Raw genomic sequence first — 8403 nt, 5'->3', positions numbered from 1 at the left:
AGAGCATTAACTTGAATCAATATCATGGAATATTAGAACAAGAATTAAGAACACATAATTCAGAACAAGGCAAATATTTATCATACAATTCAGATAATAATAACAAGATCCATCTTAGGTTTCATTCCCCTTAGGTATTTAGGGGGTTTAGTTCATACTTATGAAAGAAAACATCTCAAAAGCATAAAGATAACAAAACATAAGAAAACCTAAAGCTCCTGAAGGAACATGAAGGGAGATCTTCAGTCTTGATGATGAATCCGGCTAACATCCTCACTAAAGATTCACTCAAATCACTCAGGGTGTTTAAGGACATCAATCAAAGCACTCATTAGTCAATATGAAAAGTTATTACCATAAGCTTGCTTGAAAATCAAATCTCCACCACTATATATTGAGCTGATACATCAATCAAAAAGGTCTTTAGAGGGTTGTAACGTGGCTTTGGTTAGGGGGTGTGGTCACAAGCTGAAGGGAAAGGTTAGAATCGAGATTGAATTGAAAAATTACCTAGCTAGAAAAATAACTAATCATCAGTTGAATACAAGTGAGCTTCTTCTTAGAATATGGAATTAACACTCAAGCTCAAAAACGATGAATTACTACTAATATGTATGTAAGTATATATATTTAAGAACAAGTCAAATAACATAGAACTTCAAAACATAGCTAAGCAATTAGTTCAAATCAAATCTCGATAAAAATAGGGATCAAATTAGGGGATTTCAACAATAATGGGTTATGGGTTAATATTGAGGGTAAATTAAGTAATAGCTTGTTAGGCTCAAAGGGGTTCAGTAAGGGTCAATTATGAAGGTAGGCTTTTGTGGAGTGAGTGGGTTAAACCTAAGTGTCTTTATCATCTTGACATATCAAATCAAATGGTGTGGTCTTAACATACATAATCAAGCAAGTTCTAAAATAACAAATCAATACTGACGCACTCATAATAAAAGCGTGCATGAAAGAAATAAAATATGCTCTAAAGGCTCAAGATCTCACAAAAATTATGGCTTTTTGATGTTTAAACTTGTGAATTTCAACTCATGATAATACCTAAACTTAGGGAGACAACCTAAAAGTTTATAATTAAAAGTTTATAATTCTTCAAAAATCAACTTATCATGCTTGATTCCCTAATGACTTAATGTTTAAACAATCAATGCATAAATTCCTATGTTTTAATTTAAGACATATCAATAAAAATCATAAATTAATTAAAATTCATTCTAATAGTGATATGAGTGATTCACGTGAGAATAAGACAAAATTCAGGGATTTCTAGTGATGATATGAAAGATCCCCCACACTTAAGATGTACATTGCGCTCAATGTACAAAGATAGATATATTGGAAAATATAGATAAATAATCATAAGATAGGGAGAGAAGTGAAACTTCCTGAATGATGAATGAACTCCTTGATTTGTAGTTATGGAGAATAATCGGCCAAGGCAATGATTAGAATGGAGGAGGATACTCCGGTGGTGGTAGAGGTTCATTAGTCCATAAGTCCTGTGCCAAGAGAATATTATATCTGGTGGTAGCTATAGTCGTGGTCGAGTAGGACATGGTAGTCGTGGAGAACCTTTGCCAGTGGAGTTTGTAGTTCCTATGGGATGATGAGCTTTGTAGCTCTTTATAACTGCTATAGAATCAAGAACTTTTTAGGAAATAAAAGGAAGCATAATTACTCGTAATGAAATAGCCGAAACTATAAATTATTCAATAAAAATTATAAAAACTAAAATTAAAATAATAATAAAGGAAAATGAAATAAAAAGTGCTTAAATAAGATAAATAAAGATAAAAGTGAAAATAAGAGTAATAAATAAAAAAGTTTTTAAACATCGTCATCGTCGGATGGTTTGCGAGGTGGTGGTGGCAATGAAATGTGGAAGTGCTGACAAATCTGATATAAAGTTGCATCAATGTGATTAAAGCACTGAAAACATTGCTGCTCAAAAAGTTAAGGCGCTCAAAGATGTCAGAGTATGAAGCCGTCGCATGAACTGGACGATGGATGGGTGGTGGCTGAGACAGTGGGTTCTCATGACATGGAGGGACATCATCAGTAATGTCCTATGGGTCCTCCTCCTCGGTGGACTGGATGAGGCGGTACTGATGAGGGTAGGTGCCACATCATTTCTTGATCATCTTCAAGTTTAGCATGCTCGAGATGCCCTGTGGGGAAATCTGGCCGATGAGAGTGAGGGAGGATTATTGTGCCGCTGTGTTGAGGAGCCGAAGTGTCATGCCAATCGAGTCATATAGGGCACGATATAGATGACCCCCTCCGATGTCGCTCCGTCTGATGGTGGATGGCGAGGGCGATAAGGTAGGCGAGGTCGATGACGTGCTCATTCACTATGCTCATTAAAAAATAGGCATCATGGGTGGTGAAGACACTGGTGCTCTTTCGTTGTCCCGTCAGAGTGTGAGCCAAGATGGCGTGTAGGTACCTCAAGGATGGAGGAAGAGCCAATGCCTTGGAGTGGCTAGGATCGTAGGTGGCCGAGCTAGGGATGAGGTCCCTCCAACACTTTGAGGGAGAGTAGTGGATGTGGCAGTGGAGGGTGTCGAGTTCATTGTCGTCCATGAACTCCTTCGTGTACAGCCTTAGTGCAATCCTGAACACGGTACGCTCAACTGGCGTACTAGACCACCAAGGAGAAACTGGACCATTCCAGGATCATCAAAGTTGGTCATGACGGTCTGAAGATGGAACGTCAACAGAGTTCCAATGTGAACTCGAGATACGTCGAGTCGACGATTTCAAAGAAGAGCCCCCACGGGTCAGTCGTTAGGAGGGCTCAGATCGTGTCAGCCAATTGAATCTGTTCAATTGCGGCCCAGTCAATGCAGTGGCCCGCACCTAGGGGTCGAGCCCGTAATGTTTGAAATAGCTCCTCCTAGGGTCCCAAGGGGGACTCAAGGAAAGAGTGACGGATCTCAGCAGTAGGAATCGAAGATGACGCTTCTCCTTTCCTCTTCTTCGAGGCGAGGACAACGGTCTTCTTACCACGTGAGGATGACATTGTATATCTGCATTGAAAAGTCGAAGTTCAACCAATATGTCCCATGTATAGCATGGAAAAACAAAACAAAATAGGAATTTTCATGAGACTCACAAACAAGATGAAGTAAACAAAACTAAAACAACTAAAGCAAATATATTAAGTTATAAAATAGGGCTATGAGAATAAGGCTACGAGAATATCTAATGCATGAGTGCATGTGGGTAAGCATAAAATCCATGGAAACGAGAAAGATGGATGAATGTAATATGAAAAATGAAAAAATTCTTTAATAATAAGCATGAGTATTTCTATTAATGTACTACGAATGTTCACTTAAAATAGTGAAATAGATCAGAGAAAATAGGAAATAGGCAAAATATTTAAAGAAAATAGAGAAAAGAGTAAACAAATGCAAAAGGGAGAAGCTTGGGTCATCGGAAACAGTGTTGTAGACGGCGCACGGGCGTGTGGAGTTATAGCAGCTAGGGTTAGGGATTTTTGGGGAGGGATATGATGAATAGTGAGGGGTTTATATAGATTTTGGGGCACACGACTCTGGGGCACGCTATTGTGTGCCTAAATTTTTGCCTGTGTGTTTCGCGATTCTTAAATTTAGGTGCGTCTGACATTTGCCCTATGCTCGTGTTCCTTGGGTGTGTGGGTGCACACAGCCTTGTCGCACGACCGTGTCTTGCTTTGTTCGCTTCTCCCACGCCCATGTATGGTAGCTGACGCCCGTGTTAGTTTGACAGTGTCGACCACAGGGGCTGGGCACGGGCGTGTCAAACGGCCGTGCTAATTTGATAGGTTTGCCTAAGGTTTCAAAACACGAGAGTGTCGTATGCCCATGTTGGTTTGGTAGTTTCATCGACGGTTTTATCACACGATCGTGGCTACTTATTGCATCCCGTGTTGAGGAAAATTTTTTTGCCCTGTTTTCACACGGCCGTATCGCACGGCCGTGTCTCCACCTGTGGTGTGTGCATGACCTAAGGTATGCCTGTGTGCCTGGCCGTGTGGATGGGAAAACCCTATGTTTCAAGACTCAGTTAGTAGGTTAGATGTGAAAAACTAGAATTTAAATAAATCATTACTGTTAGTGCTTGGGTTGCCTCCCGAGAAACGCTTATTTATAGTCTAAGCTTGACTTACGTCTTGGTGTATGATCATGGTGGCTCGAGGAGTTTACACTCCTTATCCCTGCTATCAACTTTATCAATATAAGGTTTAAGACGAGTATTGTTTACCTTAAAAGTTCTGAATTTGGGGTGAATTACCTCGATTGTACCATATGGGAAAATATTGAGTACCGTGAGAGGAATTTCTTCATTAGGTTCAGAAGTGGTAATGCGAGGATCTGCTTCATCTAGTAGTAATTTGTCTCCAACCTTAAGTTGATTTGGTGATATATTGAGCTCGTCCTGGCTCAGTTTTGGTTTATCAGGTGTTTTCAGTTTGTGTGTCCTCTATTCATCTAGTTCCTCGATTTGTAGCCTTCATTCTTCATAGATAGGTCCTTTGTTGTTGCTTGAACATGGCTCGTGTAGGTTCTTCACACTTATTTCCTGCAAAGTAGGTTGCACCACATGGTCAGTTTTAGTAGAATGATTTACGCAACCACCTTCAATTTTCGATGTGTTACTTGAATTACGAGCTTGAAGGGTGATTATTTCGTCTCCCACATGAAGTGTGAGTTCACCTGTGCCAACATCAATTATTGTTCTAGCGGTTGCTAAAAAGGGTTTCCCTAAAATTAAAGGAACGTTACTATCCTCTTCTATGTCTAGAACAACGAAATCAACTGGGAATATAAATTTGTCAATTTTAACGAGTACATCTTCAATAATCCCCCTAGGAAATCTGATTGTTTTATCGGCTAATTGAATACTCATCCTAGTTTGTTTGGGTTTCCCAAGACCTAGTTGTTTAAACATTTTGTAAGGCATGACATTGATACTAGCCCCTAAATCAGCCAAAGCATTATTAACATCTAGGCTAGCAATTAAACAGGGAATTGTAAAACTCCTGGATCTTTTAATTTGTTGGTTAGCTTATTCTGTAGTATGGCTGAGCAAACCACATTTAGTTCCACATGCGACGCCTCATCCAACTTCCGCTTATTTGTTAAAAGCTCCTTTAAGAATTTGACTGCGTTTGGCATTTGCGAAAGAGCTTTAATAAATGATAAGTTAATATGTAACTTCTTTAATAATTTAAGGAATTTACCGAATTTTTCTTTTGTAGGGTCTTTTGTTGTCGCGTTTGGGTATGGCACACGAGGATTGTACTCTTTACTTACCGGTTTCTGGTCATTGTAGTCCACCTCACCCTTACCTTTACTTACCACAGTTTCTTGCCTCTATTCTGGTTCAAGTGCAACTAACCCTTCCTCATCTTGAATGGTAATTGCATTGATTTGCTCCATTGGGTTAGATTCAGTGTTACTCGGTAGACTACCTTGTGGTCGTTCAGATATCCATTTAGCGAGTTGACCTATCTGAGTTTTGAGCTCTTGGATCATGCTTGTTGATTTTTAAGTGCTGTCTCGGTATTCTAAAAATGAGTTTCTGACACCGAGATGAATTTTGCTAGCATCTTCTCAAGGTTTGGCTTTTTCTCCTGTTGGTAGGGTGTTGTTGGAAGCCTGGAGGTGGTGGTGGTCGCTGATTTCCTTGGCCTCCCCATGAGAAATTTGGGTGGTTCCTCCAACCTACATTGTATGTATTACTATAAGGATTATTTTGAGATCAAGGATTATTACCCATGTAATTTAACTACTCGTTCTCCTTGTTATTGCCATAGGGTGGGTAATCTGGATTGCTCGATCCACCTCCACTTGCTTCGCACTGCATTACTGAGTGAACCTATGAAGAACTAAGAAAACCATCGATTTTCTTATTCAAGAGTTCTACCTGATTAGAGAGCATGGTGACCAAATTGATGTTATAAACACCGGCTGCTTTTGTTGGCTTTGTCCTCATGACTTGCCATTGATAATTATTCAGTGACATCTCTTCTATAAATTCATAAGCATCTTCAGGTTTCTTATTATTGATAGTTCCGCTAGCGGCTACGGCGATCATTTGTCGAGTTGAAGGATTCAGGCAAGTATGAAATGTTTGAACCTGTAGCTAGAGTGGTAACCCATGGTGAGGGCATCTTCTCAATAGGTCCTTGTATCTCTCCTATGCGTCGTAGAGTGTTTCTAAATTCATTTGCACAAAAGAAGAGATATCATTACGTAATTTAGCCATTTTAGCTGACGAAAAATATTTTAATAAAAACTTTTCGGTCATTTATTCCCAAGTAGTGATTGATCCTCGTGGTAACGAATTCAACCACTGTTTAGCTTTGTTTCTCAATGAAAAAGGGAATAATCGAAGGCGAATGGCATCATCAGAAATGCCATTAATTTTAAATGTATCACATAGTTCCAAAAAGTTTGCCAAGTGAGTGTTAGGATCTTCATCCTGCAAACCATCAAACTGAACAAATTGCTGTATCATTTGAATTGTGTTAGGTTTCAGTTCAAAAGTATTTGCAGCTACAAAAAGTCTAACTATGCTCGATTTAGTTCCTGTTAAAGAAGGTTTAGCATAATCATACATAGTGCGTGGAGCAGGATTCTGATTAGCAGCAATCGCAGGAGGTAGTAGATTTTCTTGGTTTTCAGCCATCTCCTCGGTTGTGGTTGAAGTATCATCCTCTTGCTATTCCTTTGTGTATCATAAGCTTCGCCTTATTTCTATTTGGTTTCTACGAATTGTGCGATCGATCTCACTATCAAACAGTAATGGTTCCGATGGGTTTCTTCTAGTCATACACTATAAAAACCTGCCAGGAACGAATAAAAGAAAAATTAGAAAAGACAATAAAAATTTAAATTGAAAATAAAGTAGAATGGCTAAAGTAATAAAAATCGAGTGTTCCTAATATCCTAGTTCCCCGGCAACGGCACCAAAAACTTGATACGTGATATTCACGATAGGTTTTAAATATTTATAATTAATCGTTTTTGAAACTATTATCACGATGAAGGGAAGTGTACCTATCGAACAGTAGTATAGCTTTGGCAAGACCGTATTGTTGAACCCAGAGGAACCAAGAGTACTAGTAATAACCTTCCTTTTATTATCTAGCCTAAAAATTAAGGGATTTGGTTATCTAAACTAATTACTGAACTAAGAATGCATAGAAAGAAAATTTGGGAAAATACTTTTTAGAAAATTCGATTGATTAAGACAATACCTAAGGAAAAATCCACCTAGACTTCACTTGTTATTTGACTTTGAATTAGACGATTTATTCATTTGACTTGATTCGTAGAAATCCCTAAGTTATATTATTATCTCTCTCGAGACTAATAACGTCTAACACTAGGTTGATTAATTGAAAACTCTTTCTAATTAATGCCCTAGTATTGTATTAACTCGATCTATGGATCCCCTTATTAGGTTTCACCCTAATCTGGAAAAATCTTGTCACCATATCTCTAGGCGTGCAATCAACTTCGCTTAATTATGACAAATTTACTCTTAGACAGGGTCTATTCCTCCTCTGAATAAGAGCATTAAATTGAATCAATATCCTGGAATAGTAAAATAAGAATTAAGAACACATAATTAAGAACAAGGCAAATATTTATCATACAATTCAGATAATAATAACAAGATCCGTCCTAGGTTTCATTCCTCTTAGGTATTTAGGGGTTTTAGTTCATACTTATGAAAGAAAACATCTCAAAAGCATAAAGATCACAAAACCTAAGAAAACCCAATCCTCCTGAAGGAACTTGAAGGGAGATCTTCAGTCTTGATGATGAATTCGGCTTCTGAGATGGATCAATCAACTTTCCTTAAGTAATTCTCTGCTTCCTACTCCGCGTCCCCTTCCTAAGTGCCTCATTAGGTGTTTAAATAGGCTTTAGAATGCCTAAGAGCCCTCAAAATTGGCCTTTTCCGAATAGAGTTATACTTGGGCTCGGCAGGGACACACCCGTGTGCGATTACTCCAGCCCATGGTCAAGGCTGTTGAATAGGCACGGGCGTGTAGTCTACCCGTGTAAGTCGTGCTTCGATCCTGCCAAAGAGACACAGCCATGTGACATGCCCGTGTGAGGAAGTCCAGGCCGTGTTGATTTCCCATGTAGGTTCATTTTCTCCATTTTCGGCCCATTTCTCGCTCTTTTTACTCTCCTATGCTCACCTAAGTATAAAACATGAAATTAAAGAATTAGGAGCATCGAATTCACCAAATCTAAGGAGAAATCATCCATAATTGTGTTAAGCATGGGATAAAAATATGTATAAATTACAGTTTATCAATGAGCAACCCAAAAATATCATCAATTTAATTAAACCAAACCAAAGCACATTATTATTTAG

At 38.6% G+C, this 8403-nt stretch overlaps 1 non-coding gene across 1 annotated transcript; it reads left to right on the top strand.

The window, feature by feature from the left end:
* Positions 1-6160: 6160 nt before the first annotated feature.
* Positions 6161-6267, top strand: LOC128282331 (small nucleolar RNA R71). The gene has a single exon (XR_008272575.1). It is a non-coding gene; the product is annotated as a small nucleolar RNA R71 (small nucleolar RNA).
* The last annotated feature ends 2136 nt before the right edge of the window (positions 6268-8403 follow it).

The sequence above is a fragment of the Gossypium arboreum genome, chromosome 1 (assembly GCF_025698485.1).
Source record: "Gossypium arboreum isolate Shixiya-1 chromosome 1, ASM2569848v2, whole genome shotgun sequence".
Taxonomy (NCBI): Eukaryota; Viridiplantae; Streptophyta; class Magnoliopsida; order Malvales; family Malvaceae; genus Gossypium; species Gossypium arboreum.
This window is presented reverse-complemented; position numbering and strand designations above follow the sequence as displayed.